We start from the raw sequence: 15246 nt of genomic DNA on the forward strand, positions 1-15246 counted from the left end.
GCCAGGCAGCAGGCGAGCGAGGGGGAGCATGCCCAACAAGTGGCACAGGGACCGGTGCCCACCAGCACCGCGCAGCCCCTGCCCCAGCGCCGTGCGGGCACAGCAGCAGCCGGGCTCGTGGGCGGCCACCGAGGCTCTGCCTTGGCCCCCCTCCAAGCAGTCCCGGCACCGGTGGGGAGCACTGGAAGGGGTGAGACCTGCCTCGTGCAGCGGGCACCAAGCACGTGGGCACGACAGCCCCCGGGATGTGCCTGCTCCAGTCCCCCTCCCTCCACCACCGCGCCAGGGACTATTTATGGGGAGCTGAAGTCACTTGCACTCAGGCTCTGAAGTCACATTCGTCTCTGCTTGTGCTACTTCTCCTGTACTTCGAAGTGTCACAACAAGAGAGCTATCTTTATCGAGGCAGTTGTCCCCCACACGCGGTGTCCCAGATGCACTTTCGTAGCTGCTCGCAGCCGCGTGCGTTTCCAGCCCTGCTTTCTCCGCCAGCAAAGGCACCGCGCGGCACGGGGCTGCCAGCGACGGCTGGGCGCCGCGCGGAGGGACTCTGACTCACACCGAGCCCAGCCAATAAATAAATATTTGACTTGAGTTCATTTGCAAACTTAATAACGGGGAGCGTTTCCAGCGTGCTCAGCAGGTGCTCAGAGGCACATCCCGACCCGCATGGCCAGCTCTCCCGGCGTGCCACCGCTGCACCCCGCGGCCCCGGTGCCGATACCCCAGCGGTACGGCCAGCAGCAGCGGTAAGGTCAACCCGGAGCCCCCGCATCCCCTCCCCAGCTCACAGAAGCCAGGCGCAGCCTGGCCATGGGGTGCTGGTGGCAGGGGTGGGCATCGCCCCCCGCTCCTGGGCAGCCCCCGGACCCCGTGACAGCGCCGGGCCCAGCTCGCCATCCTGCAGCGAGCCCTGCTGCGCGCGAGATTGTTTCCATATGGGAGCAGCCAGCGGAGCTGCCAGCTCCCGGCTCCAGCGCTTGCTGCTACATCTGGAAACTCTTCTCACCCTTAATTGTTCTTAATGCTTTAACACGCGGAGTGACTAATAAGACACTAATTGGGCGGCGTTAGCAGCGAGAGACGGTATGGGGAGCGTGGCTGGCAGTGCCCTCTGTGCTGCTGGTTGTCTCCCAGACACTTAGCTGCCATTGTGCTGCAAATATCAGAAATCACAGCAAAACCGAGTGCTTTTTTCCTTCTTGGCCTTTCCTGAGGCATCGGGCAAACCTGTCTCCCACAGGCACGCAGAGCTGAGATCCACAGACAGCAGCTCGCTGTCCCACGGCCTCCCACGGGCAAGGGAGGAGAGGCCACAAGGCCGTGCCCTTGGGGGGGGTGTCCCCCCGGCGCTCCTTGTCCCCACTGCCCTCTCCCTGTTGCTCAGGGAGCCGGCTCCTGTGGCACCGAGCCCTGGGCTACCGGAGGCCTCGACCACCACAGCCACCAACATCGCCACCAGCAGGCCCCGCCACAGCAGGCCCGTCACCGCCGCTCCCGGCAGCCACGAGAAGACAAGTGACGACCGGTCACAGGAAGGCAGCCGCTCCCGGATGATTTATGGCAGCAGCCTGTTGCTGCTGGGGAGCTGGGGCAAGGACATTTGTTGCGGCACAGTGCCTCGGGGCCGGGGAGGCTTTTGCTACGGGGCCGCAAGGCTGGCAGGGCTGAGGCCGCGTGAGCCTGCGCAGCCCCGTTGTGGGAGCCATCAGAGGCTGGGCCCTGGGGACGTCGGGCTCTGCGCCAGAGCTGCCAGACCCGTCCCAGCCCTGGCAGCCCTCACCCGAGCACTGGGATCCCCTGGGCCTGGGGGAGCCGCGGGTGCCAGCCCCACAGCTCCGGCCCTGTCAGCCCTGCCCGCAGCCCCAGGCGCGCGCTGTGCTTGCTGGAGCTGCTCTACAGCGAGAAATAGCACAAATCTTGTTACACACTGGCTAAGCCTCCCTGGGCATGTTTTCTATAAATCTCCTGGAATTTATTATATGATAACTAGCCTGGAAAAGCCAAATTAAATCCACAGCCAAGAAACTGACTTCCAAGTGTGACCTAATTTCCTTGCTCGGAGGGGAGGAGGAGAGGGGAGTCCCGGTGACAGGCGTTCCCGGGATGACCTCCCCCTGCAGCCACGCACCCCCGTCCTCCTCCTCGCCGCAGTCTCGCTGGTGACTTTGGGGATGGAGCTGCGCAGCCTTTCATGTCTAAGCGGATCTAGCACTCCCACTCGCTGGAACAAAAGCGCCTCGAGGGCTCCCCTTTCAGATGTTTCTCCATTGCTCGTCTTCAAGCCTTCCTTTAAGGAGCGCTTTCCTGCCGGGGAGGGCTCGCTTGGATTTCAGGATGACAGGGAGCATCTCTGCGGGGCTCAGTACCAATGTGGCCGCTCCTTGATCCGTCGTGCTGCCCCACGGTCAGCGCGAGCCTCATGCGAGGCACCGGCACCCCTGTGTGACGCTCACGGCTGGCAACCCAAAGCCATCATGTGGCAACAACGAGGAAGATGGCTGGCAGTGAAGGGAGGCTCAAGGGAAGCATAAATGCAGTAGGGAGGAAGGCTGGCTGGGGAAGAGGCTCAGCGGCACCAGCACAGGCGAGCCTGCGTCTGTCCCAGGGTGCCCGGTCCCTGCAGCCAGGCTGGATCTGTGTTCCCATGGGGCACTGATGAGCTTCCCCACCAGGGTGACAACCCCACCTGCAGCACGTGCTCCCACCTGGGGGCTGGCTTCACTTCGCTAAGCCAGAGGCGAAGCTAAGCCAGGCTTTGCCTCTGTTGGATTGCTGGCTGGAAAAGAGAACCCATTTTAGCAGTGAAGACACATCTGTGGGTACCCCAAGACAAGACAAGCACTGAGCATCTTTACTGAGGCTGGGGATGCCACACAGCTCTCCAGTGACAGCAGATGGCAGGGACATCACTGGTGCCACAGCCCTGACAGCAGCGATGCGTGAATCACCCCAGGTTGCTTGACACCAGGCGAACAATCTCTGGAATAAAATCAGCCATTTGGGTTTGGCTTTTGTGTCTGATTGCAAATCCCCTGCCGACAAGCAGCACAGCCCCCAGACCCATGCCCAGCACACCACAACACCCTGCAGGGAACGCCGGGTGCTCCTGCTCCAGGCAGAGCTAACGCAGCGGGCCGGCTCCTGCGCAGCACGGCGCAGTGGGGCAGCCCCCACGGCAGCTGGGGGCACGCAGCCCCACGCCTCCGGCAGGAGCAAGCCCGAGCCCGTGCACCCCTGACCCGGCCACCTCCACCCCACAGGGCGCCACGGTGGCCGGGCACTCGCCCCTCGCAGGAGCGGGCGTGGGGGCGACGTGGGCAGCGCGGGGCCGGGCGCTCCGGCAGCCCCGGGGGTGGGCTCGGGGCCGGGCGCGGGCTGTTGTTCTGGAACGGCGTGCACTGGCAGAGCTGCATGTGGGAAGCTTGCATAATAGCGCCAGCCCACACTACGCCTGCTCCTACCCAGCATGATCAGACCCTCGCTTTCATGAGCAATAACATCCACCCAAAGTTTTCTAAAAGGCAAAAAAAAAAAAAAAAAAAGCTTCAAGGTGATACACAGAGCTCAGCTTCCTTTGCTGCCTTCAAACTGATTAATGCGGCTGGGGAAATACATCTGCACAGCCTCTTCAGAGAGGGAAGGCTCCTCTTTAATCCTTCTCTCAGGACAACCTCTGCCCCCAGCGGAGGGACGAAGATTCTCAAACCTCGCTCCTCACTTGGTGGTGTCAGAGCACGCACGTGGGATGGACGGCAGAGCACAGGAGCCGCTCTCAGGGAGCACAGCCCGAGGCAGGGCCCGGCCAGAGGGGTGCCGGGGCCGTGGTGTCTCCCCCAGCACCCTCACAGGAGGTGCATGCAGCCAACAGGCACCGTGCTGCGTCCCTAGCAAAGTCCTGTCCCCAAGCAATGCCCCATCCCCAAGCAATGTCCTGTCCCCAAGCAATGCCCCATCCCCAAGCAATGTCCTGTCCCCAAGCAATGCCCCATCCCCAAGCAATGTTCTGTCCCCCAGCAATGCCCCATCCCTGCCATCGGGCCAAAAGCGTGGCTGTGACAGCACTGCCACAAACCCTCCGAGGCACAGTGCCCTCAGGGCTCACAGCACTGGGAAGGAACGGGGACAGTGGCTTGGCTGGAGGAGAAAGTCACGCTGCCTGTACCAGGCTGACTTTTTAACTACTCGTTAGGACTCTGTGCAAACTCCCAGCACGGGCTGATGTCAGCAGGAGGCTGGCTTTTATTTTGTGTCACTTGAACCGATGGGGACGGGTTCAAACTAAACCAGTGGAAACCAGGCAGACGGCTGCGGTGGGCTGGCAGCATGATCCATGCTGGGCGCCGTGTCCTGAGCACGGCCAGGCTGCGGCGGAGCTGAGCAGGGGAGCACCCGGGTCCTGAGCACTCCAGGAGCTCTGCGCCTGGAGGGAATCGCCAGGAGATTGCCCAGGGTGGGCAGCAGGGAGCCGGGCATCCCCGCTGCCCTCCTCCCACCAGGAGCGTGGCTTCTCCCCACGATGCTCCCATTCTCCAGGTTGTTTCACTGGAGCTTGGACCTTGGGCACGTGCGTGAAAGCAGGGGGCACACGATCTTTACCTAGCACTGGTGCCAAGCACACGGTGGATTGATTCACGAGCTGCAACACCAGGCAGGGCCATAGGGAAGCAGGAGCGTGGCCTCCGGCAGCCTCCACACTCCCCCCAGCCTGCGCTGCTTGGCGGGACAGACGTACCTGGGCGGCAAGAGGAGGTGCCTCGTGCTGCGGGGCGCAGGTGAGAGCTCACACTGGCGTTTGCCTCTCCGAGCTGTCGGGAAGAGCCGTCGGGGTCTCACAGCAGAGGCTTCTCAGCCTGAAAGAGAAAGGGAGAGTCTCCAGTCCCGTCCCCGTGCAGGAATCGTTACCAGTAAGGGAGGGGGATGCAGCACAGCTCGCTGCTGCTGAGCGGCAGAGCTCGCAGGGACTCGCGCCCACCCTGTCCCACTCCTACAGCACAATTATTTCACGGGGCTTTGGAGCTCGCCCTCGCTGCCCGCAGGCACAACGCTGCCGGCAGGACCAGCCATGCCCACGCACCCGCTCGCCCTGACCTGCACCAGGCAGAGCCGAGCAAAGCCCCGGAGAGGGGCACTAGGTCCTGCCCTGGCTGCGGGGTGTGCGTGGCACGGCCCCCGCTTGGGGTTCAGGGGTCCCCGGCGGGACCACCTCTTGGTCTCTGCACTGACACGGACGCTGTAAGCAGGATGAAGCACGCAGGATGGAGGCGAGGAGACGCAGAGGCTTTTCCTGAAGGTGTAAAACACCCCCAGCCCACCCGGTCCCTCCTCGGAGGCAGCCCGTGGTCCTGCATCACTCCCAGCCGCTCCGGTTTGTTTTTCCCCGACCCAGGTTGAACGGAAGATAATTTACCAGCTTGTCCCCTATTGTAATGGGACTTTTTTTCCTGCTCCAGGCGGGGAATGCCATCAATCTCGGCGCTGAGTGTTCGACGTCCACCCCGCGACCTCCGCCAGGCAGCCCCCCCGCCCCCGCCGTGAGTTATGGAGCCTGCGGCGCGCGGCGGGACGGGCTCGGCGCTCAGCTCCGCGCCGCGAGCGGAGATTTATCCCCTCGGCGGAATAGGGGGCAGAGGCCGGCAGATAAGTCACTGAAAAGCTGCAGGAGCGTCTCTCAAGGTCCTCCAAGGTTGGCTCATTAAAAAGCAAGGAGAAGAGGGAAAAGAAAAAGAGTACCCACGGTGGCACGGCTCGCGAATAACCCTGCTGCCTTCTGATCAGCCAAACTCAGGGGAGTGGAGGGAGCACAGAGCCCCCGGGGGGCCATCAGCAGCCATCCCAGCTCTGCTCCTGCCAGGACAGGGTGCTGGCCAGGGCTGTGCGAAGCACCCTCAGCACCCCAAGCACCCGTCTGAGCAAGATCCCAGTAACGAAGCAGCGCAGTGCCGGATGGGGCCACCATTCCCCATGGAGCAGCAGCACGGCTGCCCCGTCCTGCAGAGCCTGCTGTAACCCCAGGGAAGGGGCAGGAGAGCCAGCAAGCGGCTGCCACGCAGCCACGCCAGAGGACGGGAGGGAGACGGGCAGCGGGACCCCAAACACGGCACTCAGGGTGCCTCCAGCTCCCAGCACGGTCCCGGGGGGGCCCCATCGCTGCAGAAAGCCGTGAGCCACACAGCCTGGAACAGGCACCGAGCACTGCGCCTGCGAGAGCACAGAAACCCCCAGAGAGGAGAGGACCTGTGAATAGCACAGGAACTCCCCAGCCTTCCCAAATCTGCTGGAATTCCCCTTCCACCCAATTATTCCTGCTCATTAGGCCCTGCTCCTGATTAACACGCGTAGCAGCGAGCGCAGCTCAACACAACTGTACGCTTCAAAGCCCCTCCCCAGCCCCCTCCATCACAGTCACCTCTGAAGTCAATCTGTCACAGCCCAATTTCCTAATCCACCCTGCACAGAAACCCATTTGCTGTTCTCCCTTAAATTAAGCTTCCCTTGCAGCTCCGCTCCTCTCCTCCTTTGATTATTTTTGTTACCAGAAACTGAAGCAGAGCGCAGGGTTAAGTGGGGATTCAGCCGTCCGGGTTCCTGAGAGGGGTTTTTTAATCACCCACATGTCTCCTCTCCTCTCCCACCTGACACAGCTCCCGTGAACCACCATGGAACTGCTCTCTGGTGGGCGAGGGGACCCACGGCACGGGGTGGGTGCAGCCGGGACACCCGGCAGAGCCGAGCGCGCGCAGCCCCGCTCACCGGCTTTCCCCCAGAGCCGCCTTTGTGCCGCCCAGCAGCAAGCAGCTGACACTGGTGGCTGGGACGGGCACCACCACCAAGCCCAGCACCGGGCACCCAGGACCCCAAAAACGCAGCAGAGAGCCCGGCGGCCCCGGGACGCCAGCCCGGGCAGAGGCCCCGTGAGCGTGGCGCGTTTTGGCCGTCCGCTCAGGGCTGCCACCGGGCTCTGGCCCCGCAGCATCCCCCTCCCACAGGTCCATGTTAACACAGCTCAACCGGCTGAATTTTGTGAATTCGAAGAGCTGAGAAGGCTGAGATCATCGCCTCCGATCTGCTACACAACGTGGGGCAAAAGCTTCGCCCAGCAATCCCTGCAGGACAACAGCCTGAGCCCTGGCTTTGCTCTCCCAGCACCTTCCTCCCCCCAGCCCCCAGGAGCTGGACTCGGAGATCCTTGCGGGTCCCTTACAGCTCCGGACACTCGATGAGTCTACGGCTACGTGCAATGAATTTAGGACACTATAAACAGAGGGGGAAAAACCTAAACCAAGAGGAACCAGTGCTACTTTTTCAGCACCTTGTTCTCAAAAGCAAGCCCACACGCGTGCAGGGATGGGGCTGGCACGTTCCCCGCCGATGCCGTGTGGGTGAGGGGAGCCCAGCGAGCAGGCAGCCCCGTGCAGCAGCAAGCCCCACGTCTGCAACATCTCCCCCACAGTCGGGGAAGCCAGCGCAGCCCCCAGAGGGGCGTGCAGACACAGGAGACTGGAAGCGCACTGCCGATCCCTGGGGCGCATCTCTCCCTGTGTGCCGCTGAGCTCTTACTAGACAATAAACCCCTGCGATTCCATCTACAAACCAACCCCTGGAAGGCTGAGAGGTTTTATCAAAGCTTCCCGGGGAGGAGACAGAGCAAGAACGGGCGCTGCCGGCAGTGTCTGCAATCCCAAGGCCAGCCCCGCCGGTGCTGCATCTGCTCAGTTTTGGGAGCTGGAGCCCCCGCTGCTGCCTCTCACGGCAGGGGCACTGCCAGGAGGCTGCTCTGCCCCTGCCCCTGTCCCTGCCCCAGCCCTGCCCCAGCCCTGCCCCAGCCCTGCCCCAGCCCTGCCCCCCGTCCCACCCATCATAGCGAGACAAACTCCCGCGCCAGGAGCCCAGCGCTTCCAGCAGCGGGTTCAGAGAGGAGGGCGAGAGGAACAAGATTTGTGCTCTGGGTTTCAATGCAGCAGCGGTGTGATGCAGAAATGTCCTTTTGGGCTGGGGGGGAGAGCTGTGAGGAGGCTGTGAAGGCAAATACAAGCAGTTATTTCTCCCTTTGTTCCAGCAGCAGGGGAGAGCGGGGACTCTTTCAGCAGAAAATGCACTGAAGCAGCACTCTGAGCCTGTGCAGCCCAAGATACAGCTGCCTGCGCCAACCGAGATCAGGAGCTATTTCCCACTTATCTGTGCCGAGCCTGATATCTGTGCAGCAGAACACAGCATTTGGTAATAGGATTTTGATGCTGAACAGAAGATGTTTTTCCCCGAGTCTCACTTACGTCACACCTGGAGGTATCCATGGCCGTAAAGGTGACACAGAGGAAGGCTAAAGAGTTTGAACTCTTACGCTGAGGGAGCAGCTTCTCCTTTCACTGCAAAACAGCAGAATTAAAGCAATCTAATATTAGCTGCCCGCTCAGTGCCCCCAGCCACCACCCGGGGAGAGGAGGGAGAGGAGCTCATCCCCGCGCCCGTCCCCGTGGCGGTGCTGGCCCCACAGCCCCACAGCCGCAGGGCTGTCACCACGCCCCACGGCACGAACCGGGCCAGGGGCACTCGCACAAAACCCCCCGGGGGCAGCGGGGCCGGGGCTGCAGGGGGGGAGAGGAGCAGCTGAGCCCCGGCCGGGCCATCAGCATGCGGCACCAGGTGCGCGGGAGGCACGGCTGGCGAGGCTGAGATAACAAGTTCCAAAAGGTGCACGTACGGTGCATGCTGCTCACGATATGCAACGCGGCGCTCGAGAAGTCCTGAAAAGGCTGCGAGCAGGCAAAGGCTGAGTAAGCCGGAAGGAAAGTGCTCATTAAGGAGCGGAGCGGGGAGGCAACGCGAGGCGCTCGGGGAGCAGGATGCGCCCCGCTCGTGGCATTTGCATTTTCTAGCCCAACTCCAGAGAACAGGGAGTTATCACAGCCTAATTTAGTAAAGATCTCCGCCGTACTGAAGGTGCATTTCTATTAGATGAAAGAGCCGGGAAAGAAGTGAAAGAGAGGCGAGGAGTGGAAGGAGAAACCATCTTGAACAAAAGGATGGAGAAAACAGCCTCGGAAAGTGCCTGGGGAGGAGGGGACGGAGGGATCTGCCCACCACCCCCGGCCAGCCGAAACCGCACGCTGCAGAGCACAACCCACCCCACGTTTCACAGCTTTACAGTCCTCTTGCAATTTTCATTTCAATTTCACAATCAGGAACATCACCCTCTGCCTTTTCCTGTGCTCCCTAGCGCTCGGTGGGAGCGCAGCGGGCCGCGAGCACTCGGGATGCTCCCCACCTCCGGCACAACAAACACGGGGCACGGGCAGGGCTTTGGGGCGCCTGCTGCCCCACCGGGGCTGGGCATCCCAAGGGCTGGGGCACGGTTCCCACCAAGCCCAAGAAGTGCCCTGGAGGTGCCCCCTGCCCCTCTGACAGCCTGTAATTTCGGGGGTCCTGCACCACCACGGCAAGCGGCCCCGCAAGCAGCCTGCCTGCACCCAGGGGCGCAGCTCCCTGCACCGGCCTCCCGAGCAGTGCCTGCAGGGCCGGCAGGGAGGGAGGCACGGCGTTGTGCAGGAGGGGAACGGCGGCGGCAGCCCCGACCTGCCATGGACACGGACCCCGTCCCGCAGGGACCCGGTGTGGGCAGCGCGTGCCCAGGAGCCGGGGCCGGGGGGTGCAAGCGCGGGCAGCACCTGCTGCAGGGGGACACGGGTGCCAAGACGAGTGTTGCAGTCTGTTTTTCTGCACAAGTGCATTAAGTATTCTGCACAGCACTTTTGCTGTAAATCACTTCCTATTCAGGCTCACTGCTGAGGGTCTCTGAAGGTCGATTTTCCATGGTTATGACAACAAAAACTAAAATTGGGTCAAACCTGAAAGGTATTATCTTCCTCCAAGCTGCTAAATGCACAATAGTAATGAGGTTGGTTAAGCAATTCACCCACAGACTGCATTATTTGCTCTGAAGATGTATTAACCAGTTAAATGAGCGTGATAAGGCAGCTCTGCTTATTCCTCTCACCAGCCGCACAGAAGATCTGAGGCACTGGGTCTCCGCAGCCCGGCTAATAACCGAGACCGCAGACATGCCGACAAAGGCGGCCGGCGCCGCACCGCTCCAGGCCAGGCTCTGCCCAGCCTGACCCGCAGTAATACAAAGGGAACTTTAAAGGCATCCAGCAGCTGAGAGCTATTTGAAAAAATAATTATACTTCCTCCCTCCCCTTTCTTTTTCTTCTTCTTAAACGCTCTCCCCCACCCCAACCTCCTCGTAAAACCCAGCAAATCCCCCGGCCGCCCCAGGCAGCACCACGGCAGCTGCTGTTTGTGGCAGAGGCTGCGCAGCCGGGAAGGCGGCGGGTCCCCGGGGAACGGCTGCACCGGGCCCACCGGGCACAGCCGAGGACCGCGGCCGGGGTGTCAAAACCAACCCGCCCCTACCGGGTCACTGCATGCACCAGAGGAGTCTCACGGTCGGTACCGCAGCGCCTGGAAGCCGCCTGTACCCACAGCAGAGCCACTCGTGCCCATGGCAGTGTCCTCTGCTGGCGCATGGGGCTGTCCTGGGGCACCCAGCCCGGAGCCTCCGCCGCCCTGGGCAGCGATGGCAGTTGTGGGATGCAAGGAACATTTGTTTTTATGGGATTTCTGCTGCTCTTCCAAAAACAAACACCCATTAATGCAAATATAACTGGTGTAAACAAGCATGACCCTAAAATCCATGTGCAGCTGTATGTAACGGGGGAGAAGGAGGGAGGGAGAAGAAACACTCCAATTAATCCCTAAAATGAATAAGATGGAAAAAAACTCAAACTGTAGCAGAAAGCATCTGTTCCTGCTGCAGAAAGGGACCGAGTGCTGAGGCTGTGCTCTGCCACGTAACGCCTCCAGCACTGCCGGGGCCCCGTCCTGTCCCTGCACAGCCCTGGCCCCAGTGGGGTTGCTCCCATGGGTGGGGGGCCAGAGGCCAGGAGCAAGGCACACACGGGGTGGCCGCGGGACGCCCGCCTTGCGCTCAGTTCCTGCGGGAGCCGATCGGATCGCGCCTGGGCTCTGGCATCGATCTCCAGGCAGGCAGGAGGGCGCTCGGCTTTCCTGGAAGCTGGTACCTGCAGCCCGTGACCCTGTCTTACTGCCAGGGCAATTACCCGATGTGATTTCGAGGAGTTTGCACAGAAAGGGGCCCAGCACAGCACGGGCTTTCAAGGGCCGTGGAAGCAAACCCCTGACTCGCTCCGGCGGACATTGGAGGCCACTTGCACGGAGCAGAGCCTGAGGAGCCACCGAAGCACAGGGCACCGGGGTAGGTGCTGGGGTAGCAGCACAGGGAACAGAAGTCTGACGGGTGCTGCGGGGCCCTACACGCACACGCGGACAGCTGGCTCCATCCCCAAGGCGGGGAGTTTCGGGAAGCCGGGGCGCACCCGCAGCCCGTGGCAGCGAGCTCGGCACGCCGTGCTGCCGGTCCCGACACCGACGGCAGGCAGGCGGCTTCCCCGCCCGCGAGAGGGACCCGGGCAGCAGCTGGGGAGCGCACGGAGGAAGCCTCCGTTGTTGTCTCCCGGTGCTCCAGCTGGTGCCGTGCCAGCAGGAATGGCTGCGTGGAGAAGTGCCAGCACTTTCTAGCACGGAAGGATGAAGGTATCCTGAAGCGGGATCCTTGTCAGCAGAAGCTCGGGGACCAGCACCATGACCTCCGCCAGCCCCGTGACCGAAACACGGCTGCAGAACGATACCTGAGGAACGACGGGGGAAAGAGACCACGGGCCAGATCCAGGGAGCTCCAGGACGGGAGGAAACGGGCTGTTCCCGGGGCTGGCGCGGGTCGGGCAGAGGCACCAAGAGATCTGCGCAGCGGGAGCGGACGGCAGCGGTCCTCGCAGCGGCCTCTTCCAGCCAGGCTCCCTCAAACAGCCGATGTGCCGGGCAGCTTGTCAGGAGGTTTGAAGGCAGATCCGAAGAACGGTGGATAAACATGGAAAGGCAGCTTTGGTGCTCGTGCCCTTCTCGGATCTGCAACTGCAGAGCGCACCCGGGCTCTCCGCAGAGCAGAGCAGAGATGGAGACCGAGCGGGAGCCCCGGGGGGAGCTGCCCTTCCCGGGCTGCGGACACACACCGGTCTCTCAAGGTGACACCTCGGCTATTCGGGGACGTATTCATCAGCTCCTTCCCACTCCTCCAGTCATTATTAGATCTTAAACTCTTTCTTTCACCATCTGCCACTCACCACTCACATTTTAAGGACGGAAATGACAGCTTCCCCGTGATCAGCCCTCTGGAAACCCCGTGGGGCTCAGTGCCAGGAAATGAGGGAAATTTTTAATTCTGGCTTGAGGAGCACTCGTGACCCCTGGCCACCCCGTGGGACGGCCGCTGTGCTCAGCCCTGGCTCGGAGCGGCTCCAAGCGCCAGCTACGCTCGGGCTCTGTCCCTGGCCTGTGGCAGCTGGGGATGACTCTGCAGGTGCCAAAGAACCGCCCTTGCTCCCAAACCCTGGAGAGGCAACACACGACGCGCCTCCTCTGGGAGCAACGCTGACCACCAGCGCTCCTCCTCTACCCCAGCTTCCAGTCCCCCTGCCAGCTGCGCACCCACTCGAGCTCTGCACACACCCAGCTCAACGCACGCCGGCCGCACCGACAAAACACCGACCAGAGCCCAAAGCTCCGGCACGTCGCCAGGGCTGGTGCCCGGTTCATGGCGTTGGGAAAGGCAGCCTGCCCACACCAAGGCGCTCTGCTCGGGGAAGCACGAGCTTCTCCTACCTCCGGGAGGCGTTCATGCTGCCCAGGCTCTGGGACGGGCGGCGCGACGAAGCGATGTCCCCGGGATTCGCCCAAACGCTGCCGCGCCGAGCTCCGCACCTCGCCGGCCCCCGCAGCCAGGCGGCTCCCAGCCCTGCGTCTCGGGCGGCTGCCGCAGCGCATGAGCCCCCCCCCAGCCCTTCCCAACGCCGTCGGTGAGCTAGAAATGCCAGAAGAAGCGTTCCTCATTTTGAGAAGTCAGATACTCCGAAGACTGGCAACAACCCAGCGCCTGGAGAGACAAGCCCCAGATTTATGACCAGCGTGGACGCAGAGACAGAAGAGCTTTAGTGAACCTGTTTAAAACCTCATGGGAAAAGTCGACAGTGAAAGATTGGAGCGACCGGGCAACTCCACCTCTCTGCACTGAAAACAAAAGTAAGGCAAGAAACGAGCCCGGCAGCCCCACGCACTGAAGGGGAGAGGGCAGCGAGGGGACGAGGCGCTGGGGACCAGCAGGACACACGCGGGGACGTTGGGTCCCTGCTGGGGGACTGGGGACAAGCCCTGGGAGCTGGAGCACCCTGTGCTGCATGCGGCACTCACCCAGCCTCCCTCCTCCTCCTCCTCCAGGGCTTCTTCCTCTCCTTTCCCCTCTTTGTCATTCCTCTCAGCTCACGCCTCTGCTCTGCCCTCCTTCAGCTGCTCACAGCGATGAGCCCGGGCAGTGCCGCCCTGGCAGGCAGCGCCGTGCCGCTCCCGGCCAGGCCTGACCGGGGTTTTAATGACTGCCCCGCCAGCGGCAGGGGATCTGCACCCCGCGTGCTGGAAGCAGGGCTCTCCCTGCCCTTCCTCTGCTGCCCAACTTTCGCATCTAACGAGGCCCCAGCACGCCGCGGGGATGATCCAAGAGCATCCCCCGTGCGCCGCGGGGCTCAGCCCAGGGACTCGCACAATCCCCCGCAAAGCCCCGGCACTGCAGCCCCCCGAGACGCCACGCGGCCAAGGGCAGCACGAGCGTTGTTCCCGGCACGGGGCGGGGGCAGCCGCAGAGCGGTGCCGGTCACCTGGAGCTGCCCCAGGGCATCCCAGCACAGGCTGTACAGAGGTGGGACCAGCACCCAGCACCAGCCACCAGCACCCGGGGCTCCAGGTGACCACACTCCAGCATTTTCCAGCTCTCAGTGTGGGTGTGGATGCCCTGCCCGGGGCTAAGGCTACCGGCAGCAGCAGTGTGGGGTTTCCAGAGCAGGCTGGAGAGCACGGATCCGTCCCCCCCCAAGCCCGGGTATCGCAGGGAGTGGAGCTGCTGCTCAGACCTTTGCACATGGGAAGAAGGGGCCAGGAGCAGCCCCACGAAGTCCAGCAAGGAAAACGCCAAGCTCCGTACCCAGAGCAGTGCTCGTGGCTCGGCACAAACGGCCCCAGGTCCAAGCTGGGGGTGAGCCAGCAGCAGCCCCCCGGCCAGCCCTGGGGCTGCCACCACCCCGCAGCGCTCAGCACCTGCGAGGCCACATCTGGATCCTGCGCTCTGGGGAGCTCCAAATGCATCACCCAATTTCCACACCAAATCTTGCCATCCACGTCAGCAAAGCAAATTAAAAGGCGAGCTGTAGTCCTGGAGCAGAAAGCCCAGCAGCCACCGTCCGGGAAATGCAGCACAGCCGGCGCTCAGCCCCACACCGCCGGCGGCTCCCCGCCGCGAACGGCCCCGGCCGGAGACGTTAACGCCGCGGCCGCCCCCTGCACCCCGGGGCACACGGCGCCTGGTGCCGGCCCCTGCAGCCGTGCATTAATTAACATTCCGCATGTAAAGTTGGGATTGTAATTACTGCAACTGATTAACAGGCCGAAGGTAGCCCGTCTCCGAGGGAGCAGATTAACAGAGGCTCTCTCAAGCTCCTGCTCTCACCTCGGCACTGCCAATGCATTTTAAGCAGGGGCCCGATGCCCCCACAGGCAGTGATTAATGGGCGAGCTCGGCTCCGAGGACGTGCGGTGGCTCCGTCCCCGCCGCTCTTCCCACGCTCGCCCCGGGCAGGACGGGACGGGGCTGACGCGGTGCCGGGAGGGTCGGGGGGCAGCACGGCAGGCTGGGGGTGGGCTGCGGGAGCTGCTGTGCCCAGGGCAAGGGGGGATGCAATGCCCAGGAAGCCACAAGCTCCAGCGTGCAGGAAGCTCACCGCTTTCCCATGAAACCTTCCCCTTTACAAGCTACGCAAATAAATAATAACAATTAATAAATAATAGTGACAACAATAATAATAAAGCAGCGGGAGTAGCCTCCCCTCACCCTGGCTATCGCTCGCCCCAGGACACAAATCCCCGCCTGCTCCCAGCCCCGTGGGTGTGCGCCCCTCGCCTCCCATCCCATCGGGGCCGCTCGCAGCACAAGGCGGCAGGAAGAGAGCTCAGCCCTGCCCCACAGCAGCCCCACAGCTCCCAGCTCTGCCCCGCGGCAGCCCCACGCCAGGACACCCCAGCTCCTCACCTCCCTCCTGGTTCCTCCTCCAGCTCTGCCCCGGGTGC

At 62.7% G+C, this 15246-nt stretch overlaps 1 protein-coding gene across 13 annotated transcripts in view; it reads right to left on the minus strand.

Moving 5' to 3' along the window:
• The window catches only part of RBFOX3 (RNA binding fox-1 homolog 3), a 176006-nt gene that overhangs the window by 93492 nt on the left and 67268 nt on the right, over nucleotides 1–15246 (minus strand). For 12 of the 13 annotated variants that reach the window (XM_080560963.1, XM_080560962.1, XM_080560965.1 and 9 more), the window contains one exon: nucleotides 4736–4853. The gene's annotated coding sequence lies outside the window, so the exon portion shown is untranslated. Of the gene's footprint in view, nucleotides 1–4735; nucleotides 4854–11708; nucleotides 13317–15246 lie in introns of those variants that run through there. The other variant, XM_080560964.1, reaches the window with a different exon arrangement.

This window comes from Anser brachyrhynchus (genome assembly GCF_964034855.1).
Source record: "Anser brachyrhynchus genome assembly, chromosome: 18".
Lineage (NCBI taxonomy): Eukaryota > Metazoa > Chordata > Aves > Anseriformes > Anatidae > Anser > Anser brachyrhynchus.